At 51.7% G+C, this 14,938-nt stretch overlaps 1 protein-coding gene across 2 annotated transcripts in view; it reads right to left on the bottom strand.

The window, feature by feature from the left end:
- Positions 1-11,954, bottom strand: part of LOC116955650 (uncharacterized) — a 52,723-nt gene extending 40,769 nt beyond the window's left edge. For both annotated transcript variants that reach the window (XM_032976859.2, XM_032976860.2), the window contains exon 1: positions 11,848-11,954. The gene's annotated coding sequence lies outside the window, so the exon portion shown is untranslated. The remainder of the gene's footprint in view (positions 1-11,847) is intronic.
- Positions 11,955-14,938: the final 2,984 nt, after the last annotated feature.

Genomic DNA, 14,938 nt, shown 5'->3' with positions numbered 1-14,938 from the left:
TTCCGCGGTTCGTTGTCCGACACACAAAGGGGTTGCATTGTTCCACGGGAGCTCCTCTGCGTGTGACGATTGTGGCGGTGTGTTGGGGGTTGGGGGAAAGCAGGCTGCGAAACATTCAATTTTCTTGAGTCGATTGTTGCCAGAAGATCAGATGCATCGCCCAGTAGCTCGGTGGCTTTGTCCGCTGTCAAACAAATCACGAATGATTTAATAAATCTCGAGCCACGGGCATGCGGGCCGCGAACACGCCCCCGGCTAACGTGGGTGACGCGCCCGGCTCTCGTGGGTGACGCGCCCGGCTCTCGTGGGTGTCGCCCCCGGCTCACGTGGGTGACGCGCCCTCTCGGCATCGCGCGTCGCACGTGGCCGCATTGGGGGGGTACGCAGGGAGCACCGGGGAGTTTCCCCACCTCTGGTGGGCGCCTCCACACTGTGCTTGGCTGTTGAGAGGCACGGTTCCAAAGTCCCCGGACTAAAACAGGTTGCGACAAATTCTGGTGAGATTTGGAGCGGCGCGGTGGTTGAGAATGTCGTCTCCCTCGCCTGCTATGGGGCCGTCCATAAATGACGTCACGCGATCTTGTACGATTTTTTACCCCCCCCCCCTCCCATTGCCACACGGCGTCACAAAAAGTCAGACCCCCCCCCTTCAAATATGACGTCACAAAGCTCTGCCCCCCCCCCAAAAAAAACATGCTTCAAATTGCTTTAAACTATTGTCATTGTAGTGAGTATTTAATGTGGCGCTGCACTCTGATGTTGTAGGAGAAAACATTTATTAAAAAGTCTATTTAATTAAGTAGAACGTGTTGTCTATATTTATTTAAAGTTGCGCAATTTGATGTGACGTCACATTTCTCAACACCCCCCCCCCCTCGTCACACATCGTCACAAATGTCTGACCCCCCCCCCCCCAGGTGCGTAAACGTCATTTATGGACGGCCCCTTTGCCACCACGGACATTCCTGCGTGTGTGCCTGGTCTTGCGCCCATGCTTTGTATGTGTCTGTCAGCTGTTGTTTCGTGTCGATTGTTTTGCTCGGTTTTGTGCTCCTGTGCGTTGAGGCTTAATTTTGTCTTCCTCCAGTTTAGCCGAGATCTGCGGACTAAATTGTCCTGCGGTGGCGAGATGTCAACTCCCTCGGCTGGTATGGAGGAAGTCGTTGGGTCCGATCCCGACCCTGACGCCTGCTGCTGTATATATCTGGAGTGTGCACGGTCTCCCCGTGGTCGCGTTGACTTTTTTCCGGGTCCTCCGGTTTTTCCCTCCACATTTAGAATCAGCATCACGCGTTTAGAGTTATTTGACCCCTCGATATGTTGTTGATGAGCCACTTCGTCGAGCTATCGTTTGTGGGCAGCTCGTTGCTGAAAAAAAACGCTAATAGTTCAGTGGGGCTTTACCTGGTAAATAAAATAATTTAGTTTGGTTTTAACTCCAGCCCACAAACACACGGCCAATTGCACATGTACACGCATAATCTAAATGGTCATCGTTATTATAATGAACAAAATAAATAAGAACAAAATAAATTAAGGCTAATGGTTACTCCGACTAAAACAATCCGTAAAGCTATCACTCCAACCATGAAGAAGGATCCTCTTGAGGAGCCTTTCAAAACCATCACTTTACCCTACATTGCGGGGATCACAAAAAAGATCTCCAAAATCTTGAATAAACACAAGATCCAGGTCCGTTTCAACACATTACATAAAATCCGTGATCTGGTTCCGTCTGTAAAAGATGTGATTCCGGACATACAGTACCCTGGTGTCTACAAACTAAGTTGCCTCTGTGGTAGTAGTTACATTGGAGAAACCAAACGACATGTCTCGGACCGCATTCGTGAACACAAAGCAGACCTTAAACACGGTTGGACCAACACCTCGGCCGTGGCGGATCACTGTTATAATTCAGTAGGTTCACATGACATTGACTTCTCCAAGACAGAGGTTATTTGTAAGCCATCTGACTACCATGAAAGATTCGTTCATGAGGCTAATCACATACACAAGCACAGAGGCAATTTCAACCGAGAAGATGGATTCTGGCTTAGCAAGCATTGGAAGGATTTGATAAACCATTTCGGGTCTTAATTGATTGATCACGCTTAAGGTGGCTTTCAGACCGCATCCATTATTTTCGTCTCCCCCCTCCTCTTTTCCGAACATAGATGGACTCGTCCATCTGAACAAACTGTCAAATCGCTCTCTGTGGTGCTAACGTTAAAAAAAACCGCCACTTTTTTCAAATGTTCTTGCTGTGGTTTTCACACCTGATGATGATTGCTTGTGTTGCAGTCGAAACGTCGTGAGAATTTTATTGTTTTATATTTTTATTATTTTATTGTTTCCCTTCTACGTGACTTTACCGAAAGAACCAAGAATATGAATCCCTGCAGTCACGAAAGCTTTAAATCAAATAAGGAGGCATTAAGTCTCATTCACGTATCCGTCTCTCCACCGAATAAAATAACACAACAATTATTATATAGCGCATGAGCAACACACGGCCTCCGTTCATTTCAAGACAGTTACATGCTAATTTCTCACTTTAACATCATGCCAATCTCTCACATTATCATAGTTACTTCCGTGCCCACTTACATGCTAATTTGTCACTTTAACATCACTAGACCCAGCCACTTCTTTATGACCCTTGGGCTACACCTATTGAAAACCTTTTAAAACTGTCTGCATCAGCAGCAGCAGACAAATGCTTTCCCACCTGATGACGGACGCTTGTGTTGCGCCCGAAACGTCGTGATTAAATTTAGTAAATTTCATTTTATTATTTTCATTATTATTATTATTTTTTCACCTACGTGACTTTACCGAAAGAGCCAAAGAGTATTGGTTCGACAAGCAGTTTCTCATCAGCAGATTTTATTACATCCTCCACAATGATGCTAATGATTTGAGTTATTATTATTATGACGCTTGTTTACTCAGGATACTGAGGTGTACGACCCTTGTTCATGCCACAGGGGTCCTGCCAAGTTTTTCTCAGTTGCGGGAGCAACAATATCCACGTATAGAGTGGAATCCCAATTGAGTAATTTGCGGGTAAAAATTTTCAGCATTGAGATGCTGTTTTGGCCAACAGCAGATACGGTGTGCGGATTTTTTTTAATTTTACAAGCTGACAAAACTAAATGTCCCCCCACAGGCACGGACTCGAAATCATCGCAAAAAAATTCTTACGCGAAAAAAGTGTAAAAAATTACTCTTTCGTTAAAGTCACGTAGGTATAAAATAAAATAAATTAAATCACAACGTTTCGATTGCAACACAAGCAATCATCATCAGGTTGATGATCATCATCAGGTTGATGATCATCATCAGGTTGATGATCATCATCAGGTTGATGATCATCATCAGGTTGATGATCATCATCAGGTTGATGATCATCATCAGGTTGATGATCATCATCATGTTGATGATCATCATCAGGTTGATGATCATCATCAGGTTGATGATCATCATCAGGTTGATGATCATCATCAGGTTGATGATCATCATCAGGTTGATGATCATCATCAGGTTGATGATCATCATCAGGTTGATGATCATCATCAGGTTGATGATCATCATCAGGTTGATGATTGCTTGTGTTGCAATCGAAACGTCGTGATTCAATTTATTTTATTTTATACCCACGTGACTTTACCGAAAGAACCAAAGAGCATGGATCCCTGCAGTCACGAAAACTTCAAATCTAGATTGAATTACGCGTCCGTTTCGTGTAAGACACCGATGGGAGTCACATGGCAATCCTGCTGGCAGCAGTTCACAAGCACCATGACCCCCCCCAAAAAAAGAAACCACTTCAAAAAGCACGCACGAGGGATGCGCGAGATGGTGCCAGGGAAGTTGGTGCGTGCCAGCAGCGTGTCCAGGCCGAACCATGCCCTGGGTTTGTCCGTGCGCTGGCGAGTCAGCGAGTCGGCGTGTCGGCGTGTCGGGGTGTCGGCGCATCAATGAAACGGGCACCGTTGTGGTAGTTCACCATGGTCTGCAGGCTGCGTGCGTGCGTGCGTGACGGCTGACGTGCAACCAACCCCCCCCCCCCCCCCGAGTACGCGTGGAGAGCGCTGGGGCCCTCCGCTGACAGCGAGACGCGGGGAAGGGGGAAGCGACGCACTCGTTCTACTGAACCCTTGACGATAGCCCCCCCCCCCCCACCACCACCACCGTGTTCTCGGTGAGGATCACGGCCAGGAGAACTCTGGTGACTCTGGTCAACAGCACCGGCAGGGTTGTTCAGGCAGCGCTTTTTCTATGTATCCAAGCAGAACTCTTTTTGTCACTGTACGTAGCCAAACCATGGGGGATCGGAGGTGCGGGGGAAAGGCAACAAACTGAAAGCAGAAAAGCAGCTTCTAAAGAAATGAGTTTTCAATTTAGATTTACAATCGCAAAGCTCCAGTGGCGTCCTAATATAGGACGAAAGAGCGCTCCAGACGCATCAGAAAGCGCCACGCGATGCGGCGGTGACCGCCGTTTGCCGAATGCGAGGGTGACCGGAGTTTGCGTGACGATGGTGCATGCTCCTGGACAAGGTCAGCGAGGTATTGCGCTTCGTTTGCGGCAAGCAGTTTGTGGCTAACGAGTGCGGCCTTACGAACGTTCTTCGCTCGGCAATCGGAAGCCAATGCAGCTCGGCGAGCACCGGAACGGAGGACACGGTCAGATCTTGCACTGCCCGTCACGACCGCGTGCCGAATATTTGGTTTCCTATAGAGTCCGCGGGCTTCGTGCTCGTCCAGAGGACGGCTGAATGAATAGCAGAGTGCCGCCGACCAGCAAGACAAAGATCCCCCATATAGCCTTAACAGACTGTAGGGGCAAGTGCTGTTAGCGAGCACCTATGAAGGCCGGAACGGTGCACGAGGGGGTGGGTGTCCAGCACCACGCCCGACCGCCTTTGTCTCCCTAGTGGCAATGTTTACACACCGCACCAGGTACTCATTTGAGGCTGAGTCGACCTAGGGGAGGCCCGTGACCGGTTCAGATAATCGTCACTGGTGTTGGCCGTGAGCGGGAATCGAACCCGGGTCGCCAGGTTCATAGCGCAGCGCGCTAACCGCTACACTACCGCTCCGCAAGAGCACACACACACGCACACACACGCGCGCGTGTGTGCTTTCAGACCAATGTACCAACAGCCCTTGTGTGTCGATCCACCGTTGGATGAGTTTCATTCCCCGTACGGCGTACAGTACAGCACCGCAATGGGTGGATGTTTTTTTCTTTCTGCGTTGTCCTCTACAGACCGCCACGTCGCCACTGCCGCCTCTGGCAAGCCGGCTTTGCGTGGCGGTGGGTGGGGAGGAGAGTCGGTCGGTCGCCCATCCCGACTCTGCTCCCTCTCCAGAGGGCCGAGGAGACCAGGTGCCTTCCGGGTCATTTGACCCCGCAAGCGTGGCATTCGCCGTCAACCCCTGCACGCCGTGAGCGAGCCGGTGAGCGCCTGGCATAACGCCCTCGGAATCATAATAATCCTCGGAATGAAGTCTGGTTACTCGAGAGCCTTGCTCCGTCGACGCGAAATGAACGAGCCTCACATCCCAGTGAGCATGCCAACGTTGGCATGCGGTTTTACACGTTGGACCCAGTTTTTGCCGAATATTCCACGTCTCCTGGGGGTAGCGGTGGAAGGGCACAACGCCCGTATGAAGGTGTCCCGAGGCACACTGCGAAGCAGTGAGCGTGGGTGACTTTACTTGCGTCTATGAGTCCTGGCTCGGACGAAATCGGTCCACAGACGTCCGTTTTGGCATCACTGCTGCTGTCAATTTGGTGGCATTTGCTCAAATACATTTCGAAGGCGACCTGCGACAATCCGGGTCAAAATGCCGTTGGTTCAGGAGAGGCCGGTGGTTTTTGCCTAACGCGCCAAGGCGGAGCACTTTTTGCACGCGGCTGTCTGCGCATGTCGTTTGAGTCTCATTACTCCAACACTGAACACAAATAATCATTAAATTTGCGTTTGAGCTTGGGGCAATTACAGACTCTGATAGCTATCAGAGTGTAATTTCCCCAAGCTCCCGCTCCTAGAAAGCTCCGAGCGTGCTCTGCCAAGTCTAGTAACGAAGCAACATAACCCTGAGTTGCTAAGCAACAAAATCCTGAGTTACTAAGCAACAGAACCTTGAGTTGCTAAGCAACAGAACCCCGAGTTGCTAAGCAACAGCACCCTGAGTTGTTAAGCAACAGCACACTGAGTTGCTAAGCAACAGCACCATGAGTTGCTAAGCAACAGTACCCTGAGTTTCTAACAACAGCACCCTGAGTTGCTAAGCAACAACAACCCTGAATTGCTAAATAACAGCACCCTGAGTTGCTAAGCAACAGCACCCTGAGTTGCTAAGCAACAGCACCACGAGTTGCTAAGCAACACAACACTGCGTTTATAAACAACAGCACCCTGAGTTGCTAAGCAATACAATCCTGAGTTGCTAAGCAACAGCACCATGAGTTGTTAAGCAACAGCACCACGAGTTGCTAAGCAACACAACCCTGAGTTTATAAACAACAGCACCCTGAGTTGCTAAACAACAGTACCCTGAGTTGCTAAACAACAGTACCCTGAGTTGCTAAGCAACAGCACCATGAGTTGCTAAGCAACAGCACCATGAGTTGCTAAGCAACAGCACCACGAGTTGCTACGCAACACAACCCTGAGTTTATAAACAACAGCACCCTGAGTTGCTAAGCAACAGTACCCTGAGTTTCTAAACAACAGCACCCTGAGTTGCTAAGCAACAACAACCCTGAATTGCTAAATAACAGCACCCTAAGTTGCTAAGCAACAGCACCCTGAGTTGCTAAGCAACAGCACCACGAGTTGCTAAGCAACACAACACTGCGTTTATAAACAACAGCACCCTGAATTGCTAAGCAATACAATCCTGAGTTGCTAAACAACAGTACCCTGAGTTGCTAAGCAACAGCACCCTGAGTTGCTAAGCAACACAACCCTCAGTTTATAAACAACAGCACCCTGAGTTGCTAAGCAACAGCACCACGAGTTGCTAAGCAACACAACCCTGAGTTTATAAACAACAGAACCCTGAGTTGCTAAGCAACACAATCCTGAGTTGCTAAACAACAGTATCCTGAGTTGCTAAGCAACAGCACCACGAGTTGCTAAGCAACACAACCCTGAGTTTATAAACAACAGCACCCTGAGTTGCTAAGCAACAGTACCCTGAGTTTCTAAACAACAGCACCGAGTTGCTAAGCAACAACAACCCTGAATTGCTAAATAACAGCACCCTAAGTTGCTAAGCAACAGCACCCTGAGTTGCTAAGCAACAGCACCACGAGTTGCTAAGCAACACAACACTGCGTTTATAAACAACAGCACCCTGAATTGCTAAGCAATACAATCCTGAGTTGCTAAACAACAGTACCCTGAGTTGCTAAGCAACAGCACCATGAGTTGCTAAGCAACAGCACCCTGAGTTGCTAAGCAACACAACCCTCAGTTTATAAACAACAGCACCCTGAGTTGCTAAGCAACAGCACCACGAGTTGCTAAGCAACACAACCCTGAGTTTATAAACAACAGCACCCTGAGTTGCTAAGCAACACAATCCTGAGTTGCTAAACAACAGTACCCTGAGTTGCTAAGCAACAGCACCCTGAGTTGCTAAGCAACAGCACCCTGATTTGCTAAACAACAACACCATGAGTTGCTAAGCAACAGCACCCTGAGTTGCTATGCAACAACAACCCTGAATTCCTAAGTAATACACCCCTAATGGGTCATCGATGTGTACAGCGTCTGCAGGGATCAGTTTGCACGTCTGCCTACCGGTATTTATTATACCGCAGTGTGCAGTCTTTGTTACGTGGGTGTGAGATTGTGTGCACCATCTTATAGGCACTTGCTCCAACGGTCTGTTGAAGGCTATACGGGAGATCTTTGTCTTTGCAGCATGTTGTCAATCCACTGCTGGATGAGGGGCCTCCCGCACGGCCCCAAACGCACAGCTGGTTGCTGCTTGACCATACTTCACCACGCTGGTCAGTTCGGATTGGTCAAGGCGGGAGACGATAGACTTGTGGAGCAGAGAACAGTAGCGAAAACTCGTTTGTTGATCGGTTAGTTTGTGTACGGTGAGAGGGGGGGGGTACAGCTGTGGACAAGTAGACCAAATACATCCCCAGAGAGCTCCCTCGACTTGGGAGTCCCTTCCGTCAGCAGTGGCGTGAGCGAGCACTTGCAGGGCTGCGCCTCTACCTGTAAACCGTTGTTGGACCGAGCGTCCTTCTTCACAGCGCATAGCAGAGGGCACAGAGGTCGTGTGAAAAAGGAGCATTGCCCGAAACGTCACCTATTATATATTTTTTTTTTAACGCTGTGATATGGGGCCGTCCATAAATGACGTCACGCGATTTTGGACGATTTTTGACCCGCCCCCCCCCTTCGTCACACGGCGTCATAAAAAGTCAGACCCCCCCCCTCAAATATGACGTCACAAAGCTCTGCCCCCCCCCCCCAAAAAAGTATATAAAAGATGCTTCAAATCGCTTTAAACTATTGTCACTGTAGTGCGTATTTAATGCGGCGCTGCACTCTGATGTTGTAGGAGAAAACATTTATTAAAAAGTCTATTTAATTAAGTAGAACGTGTTTGTCCATATTTATTTAAAGTTGCGCATTTTGATGTGACGTCACATTTCTCAAACCCCCCCTCCATCGTCACACATCGTCACAAATGTCTGACCCCCCCACCCCAGGTTCGTGACGTCATTTATGGACGGCCCCAATTCTAAATTCTATTTCTTTGCGCATGGCAATATTGTCCAGGAGTTAAATGCCAATGTCGAGGTCTGCTGCTGGCCACGGCGAGTGTCACTCTTTGGTTCTTTCGGTAAAGTGGCGTGGAAAATAAAATCAAATAATGATAGAATACGACGTTTCGATTGACACGCAAGCAACCGTCATCAGGTACGAATGAATGATAAAAGACACACACGTGCAGAGAGAGAGACACACGCACAAAGACACAACGAGCGAGACACACACCAAGACAAACAGAAGGACAACCGAATCTGTGCCGAAGCCTCTTAAATCAGGGGTGGGGAACGTCCGAATTCATTTGGTCTCTGGCCCTGCCAAGGCAACCGCAGGCGGGACTCGAAACTCAATAAATCTAGGAGCAAAACCTGGAGAAGCAGTTGCGAGTAGCAACAACATCGTCAACACCGGCTAACATCGTCACCGCGCCTCGCCAAAGAGAAGCAGGTCCAGCCCATCACATACAAACGTTTGACCAAATATAAGTTGATAATTTTGTATGGCCCGCGAATGATGTTACATAAATATCCACATGGCCCTTGCCGGAAAAAAAAAGGTTCCCCACCCCTGGTTTAGAGCACGAAAATCGAAAGTTTGACTTTACCGAAAGTAATTCCTGCAGTCACGAAGGCTTCTAATCGAGCTCAAAGTTCGTGTCGTTTTGCTCTTCCTCCTTCTTTGAAAGAGCGCAGAACCCAGAGGGTTTACTGCTATGGCACGTAGTTTTGCGTTGCATGGCCACCGTTTGCTCTGCTGTGGCCTGTCTTTAATGCATCTCTGTGGATCTCTATGGCCCTCCATGAACCTCAATGTATCTCCATGAATCTCTGCGGGTTTCGATGTATCTCTATGAGTATGCACCTCTGTGTCTCTATGGGTCTCTGTGGCTCTCCGAGTCTGTCTCACGCTATCTCTATACTGTACACACCTGCGGGTTTACACTACGGTCCAAGAGTTCGGGTGGCATGTTCACAATCGCGCTGCGTACTGCGCCCTTAATTGCCCCCCATTCATGAAGGCGATGTGGAGCAGCATTCGGTCCGGCTTGACGATGTTCCGATGCGGTCGATGGCTCCCGGCAGTGCCATCGAGGAGGAGCGTCAGAGCCAGGAGCGTGCGGATGCGACGATGTCGACGAAACGTGCGGAGATTATTTAAACGATTCCCCACGGGTGGCAGCTCGTGACTGAACTTTGGGGCCACACGGAGCCGCGACCTCAGCAACATCACGGAAGGGTCTTTATCGCCCTCCCGTACGCAAGCTCGCTCTGCAAATCAAAGCGAACGTGTTTTGTTGTTTCGCCACGTGAAGGCTCTAAGACGCCATGCGGCGAGTCTCATTGGCGAGCGTGGTCTGGGGGGGGGGGGTTCACCGAAAATGCCGAGCGCAAATTAAATGCGGCAATCGGTGCAGAAACAACGTCGCTCGAACGCCACAAATGGCCACATCTCTTTGCAGAACGACTGTTATCATGAGTCCATGCCAGGGACACACACGACACATTGTGCATGTCATCGTGCGTTATCATGGACACACGCGTTAGGGCCCGTCCATAAATGACGTCACGCACCTAGGGGGAGTGGAGGGGGGGTAAGACATTCGTGACGATGTGTGACGAGGAGGAGGAGGGGGGGGTTGAGAAATGTGACGTCACATCAAAATTCGCAACTTTATATAAATATAGACAACACGTTCCACTATAGGTTTTTTTTTGGGGGGGGGGGGCAGAGCTTTGTGACGTCATATTTGAGGGGGTGGGGGGAGTCTGACTTATTGTGACGCCGTGTGGCGAGGGGGGGGGGATAAAAAATCGTCCAAAATCGCGTGACGTCATTTATGGAAGGCCCCTTACTACGGGTGTCTGTGCATTATCATAGGTCCATACGTTACCTTGCGTCAGCACTGGTGCTTGTACATTAGAGGTACACCCCGCGTCTCACATTAGTGCCGTTGACTACGTACCATGCGCAATGAGTTCACAACATACATACACACATTACTATAGTTCCATAAGTTATAACTAATCCATCATGCATTACAGACAGCCCCATTGGGTTACCATGGGCCCCTGCGTATATAGAGCGGTTATATCGCGCTTTCCACGTGTTATCATCGTGTGCTCGATGTCGTCGCGAAGTGATGCGTTATCGCCGAGATCTGGAGTCGCGCTCTCTGAAGTAGTCAACAAAACCCCGTGACCGATGCGTCTGAAGCGCTTTGACCTTTCATATCGCAGACGCTGGAAGCAAATCCCGATTCTTTTCTCGCGCACGATTTTGGCAGCAGCAGCAGCAACAACGCAAATGTCGAGGTCCCTGCTGCTGCTGTTGCTGGCCACGACATTACCAAGGCTGCGGTGGGCAGCGTTTTACACAGCACTCTGGGTTGGGGGGGGGGGGGGTTTGGGGGTCTACGGCAAGATCCGAGACCGTGTCCGTCCAGTGAGCTGCATTGGCTTCTGGTTGCCGAACGAACGCGTTGACATGGTCGCGCTCATTATATATACACACGCACGCGCACACACACACACACAAAGTGCCTGCCAACAAATGAAACCCACAGCACCTCGGCCGATCTAGCCAAGGTGCGTAAACCTCCATCATCATCACGCGAACTCCGATCAGTCATCCTCGCAGGGCGTCATCTCGCGCCGCTTTCAGACGCGCTTCCGGCGGCCGTCTGGAACGCTCTTCCCTTGCGATATTAGAAAACCCACGGGAAGCCGTGATGCCACTTTAAAATTATCATCATCATCATCGAGATTGACAAACTCGTTTCTTTCGAACGTCCTTTCCCCCGGCACCTCCGATTGCCACGGTCGGCTACGTACGGTGCGACAGAGGTTCGACGTGCAAGCGTGCACGGGCACATACGAGAGAGTTGGTGTCGGTTTTTTTTTGCCGTTTCCGCAGCTCCTTTGAATGAGCTCAGACCACGGTGGCTTTACAAGCGCAGTAGTTTGGTTCGCATGGCCACGACAGAACTAAATCTCCCGTTTCCCCCACACAGGCAGACAGACAGACGAGAGCCTTACCCGTCGGATGAGCTTCTTCCCGGAGTCAAACCCAGCCGTGTGGATGTGCGTCGGACACCTGGATCAGCGCAAGAATGTGCTCCTAGGCGCGCCCCACTGGTGGCGTTCATTGACGTCACCGGCCCCACCCACCACCCCCCCACCACCCCCCCACCACCCCCCCCCTCCATCCTCCACCTCCCACCACCCCCTCCACTCCCTCACCACCCCCTCCACCTCCCTCACCACCACCATCCACCCCCCTCACCACCCCCTCCACACCCTCACCACCCCCTCCACTCCCCCATCACCTCCTCCACCCCCTACCTCCCTCACCACCACCCTCCACCTCACCACCTCCTCCACCTCCCACACCACCACCACCACCCTCCACCTCACCACCCCCTCCACTCCCTCACCACCCCCTCCACCCCCTCACCACTACCCTCCACCTCCTCCACTCCCCCGACCTCCCTCACCACCACCCTCCACCTCACCACCTCCTCCACCTCCCTCACCACCACCCTCCACCCCCCTCACCACCCCCTCCACTCCCTCACCACCCCCTCCACCTCCCTCACCACCCCCTCCACCCCTTACCTCCCTCACCACCACCCTCCACCACCCTCCACCTCCCTCACCACCTCCACTCCATCCACCCCCCACCACCCTCTCCCTCACCACCCTCTCCTCCACTCCCTCACCACCACCCTCCATCCTCCACCCCTCCATCTCTCACCACCTCCTCCACTCCATCCACCACCCTCATCCTCTCCTACCCTCCATCCCCCTTCCCCCACCCCAACGTCATTCTACATCGCCCTCCCATCCATCCTCCACCCACCCACATCCCTCCATTTACCATCCTCCACTCCGTCCCTCCACCACCACCGCCCCCCCCCCTCCTCCTCAAACGTTGGAATTCAGTGGCAGTGCCTGGGGGGGGGGGGTTTGCTCCCTTTGATGAGTGCGGGAACTACAACCCGCAACATCAGTTCGGGGGAGTGGCCACGAGGACAGCCGCCACGCCCTCACCCTAGCCTTGACCACAAAGTCAGTCATGGCAACAACAGTCACAGCAATGTCCCTTATTTAGCCAAAACCCCCCGCCCCCTTCTTCGCTCACGACCCAAGCACTTGGCATGCGCCCCATCGCGTGCCATCTCGTGAAGCTCAGCAGGTCCGAGCCTGGATAGTTCTGGGAATGAGCTGCCACCAGCCACCGTGCAGCACCAGGTGCTAAAGGTGTGACATCCATCTCTGTAGGCCGTCTGTTGTGGGGCAGGAACAAGCCGCGTGCAGCCAAAGTCGTTGTTGTGCTCGACCGCTGGATATCCCGCATCTTAAGTTCCACACCTTTTAACCTTGGTAGAAATAAACACATCACCGACACTGTATGGGGGGGGGGGTACTTTTAGCCAGTGCCTGTCTCTCCGTGTTCCCATGTCCCTTATCTGTAGACTGTGTATACGTAATAACTTCTTTCGCACCGTACGTAGCCAACCGTGTTTAATCGGAGGTGTGACACCACGCACCCAGTATCCTCCCGTGTTTAAAGCTCCGATATAATTTTCCACGATGCGATATTACGAATATCACGATGGGTTTCCCAAACTTTATTTCACATTTTAATGGATTGTTTTTTTTCCGTGCGCGTGGCTACGCTGCAACTTTCAATACCAATGAACATTGATAGTTGAAACGTTCAACTGCAGTTCACTTAACCAGGGGCGGAGCCACAGGGGGGGGGGGGCTGGGGGGGCCTAGCCCCCCCCCCCTGAAATTTTGGGAAAGTTAGTTATCGGGATAACCGGATATCCGGCTGCTGCAAAATGCTGCAGGCTGCCACCTTGTGTGCTGCCCTGCAGGCTGCCACCTCGTGTGCTGCCACCTTGTGCTGCCCTGCAGGCTGCCACCTCGTGTGCTGCCCTGCAGGCTGCCACCTCGTGTGCTGCCCTGCAGGCTGCCACCGTGTGCTGCCCTGCAGGCTGCCACCTCGTGTGCTGCCCTGCAGGCTGCCACCTCGTGTGCTGCCCTGCAGGCTGCCACCTCGTGTGCTGCCCTGCAGGCTGCCACCTCGTGTGCTGCCCTGCAGGCTGCCACCTTGTGTGCTGCCCTGCAGGCTGCCACCTTGTGTGCTGCCCTGCAGGCTGCCACCTTGTGTGCTGCCCTGCAGGCTGCCACCTCGTGTGCTGCCACCTTGTGCTGCCCTGCAGGCTGCCACCTTGTGTGCTGCCCTGCAGGCTGCCACCTCGTGTGCTGCCCTGCAGGCTGCCACCTCGTGTGCTGCCCTGCAGGCTGCCACCTCGTGTGCTGCCCTGCAGGCTGCCACCTCGTGCTGCCACCTTGTGTGCTGCCCTGCAGGCTGCCACCTTGTGTGCTGCCCTGCAGGCTGCCACCTTGTGTGCTGCCCTGCAGGCTGCCACCTTGTGTGCTGCCCTGCAGGCTGCCACCTTGTGTGCTGCCCTGCAGGCTGCCACCTTGTGTGCTGCCCTGCAGGCTGCTTGAGCGGCAGCCTTTCGAACTTATCTAACTAATTAGCCACATCAGCGGCTCCGACCTATTAATAAACTGCGCGTTCAAATCCAATAAAATTTGTTTTATACATTTGTGGCGCCCATTGGAAAACATTACACTGGATATCTCAGAATATTGAAGTCGGCACCCCCCAAAGTCAAAATCCTGGCTCCACCCCTGCGCTTAACATAAGCCAACCTACCCTAAACACAGTAAAACGCCGACTTACATCTCCACCTTCTTACGTCGCTTTGCAATACGTCAATTCATTAAAAGCACGGGGCGATGCGCGTCGCCGCAACCCACACTCAACGTCCCCTGACAGCATCACCCGCCCTTTCACGGATCCATCACCTCGACTTTCACCTCCAGCGACCCTGTAAATTCCTGAGATTTTACTTCGTTTCAATAAACATTGCACTTGACCGGGGGGAGCTCCCAGCAGATCATTTCCTTACGAGGCCACATTCAGGAGTCGTAACCTCTTTGCACGTACGACTGGAGGTGTGTCTGCTCATGCCATGCGGAAACATGTGAATTGCAGCCAACACGAACATTCCCACTTCCAATGAACATTTTAATAAATCGGTGCTGC

The sequence above is a fragment of the Petromyzon marinus genome, chromosome 61 (genome assembly GCF_048934315.1).
Source record: "Petromyzon marinus isolate PM22_M1 ecotype Great Lakes invasive population chromosome 61, UKy_Petmar_22M1.pri1.0, whole genome shotgun sequence".
Lineage (NCBI taxonomy): Eukaryota > Metazoa > Chordata > Hyperoartia > Petromyzontiformes > Petromyzontidae > Petromyzon > Petromyzon marinus.
Note: the sequence above shows the minus strand (reverse complement) of the source record. Positions and strands in the feature narration are given on the sequence as shown.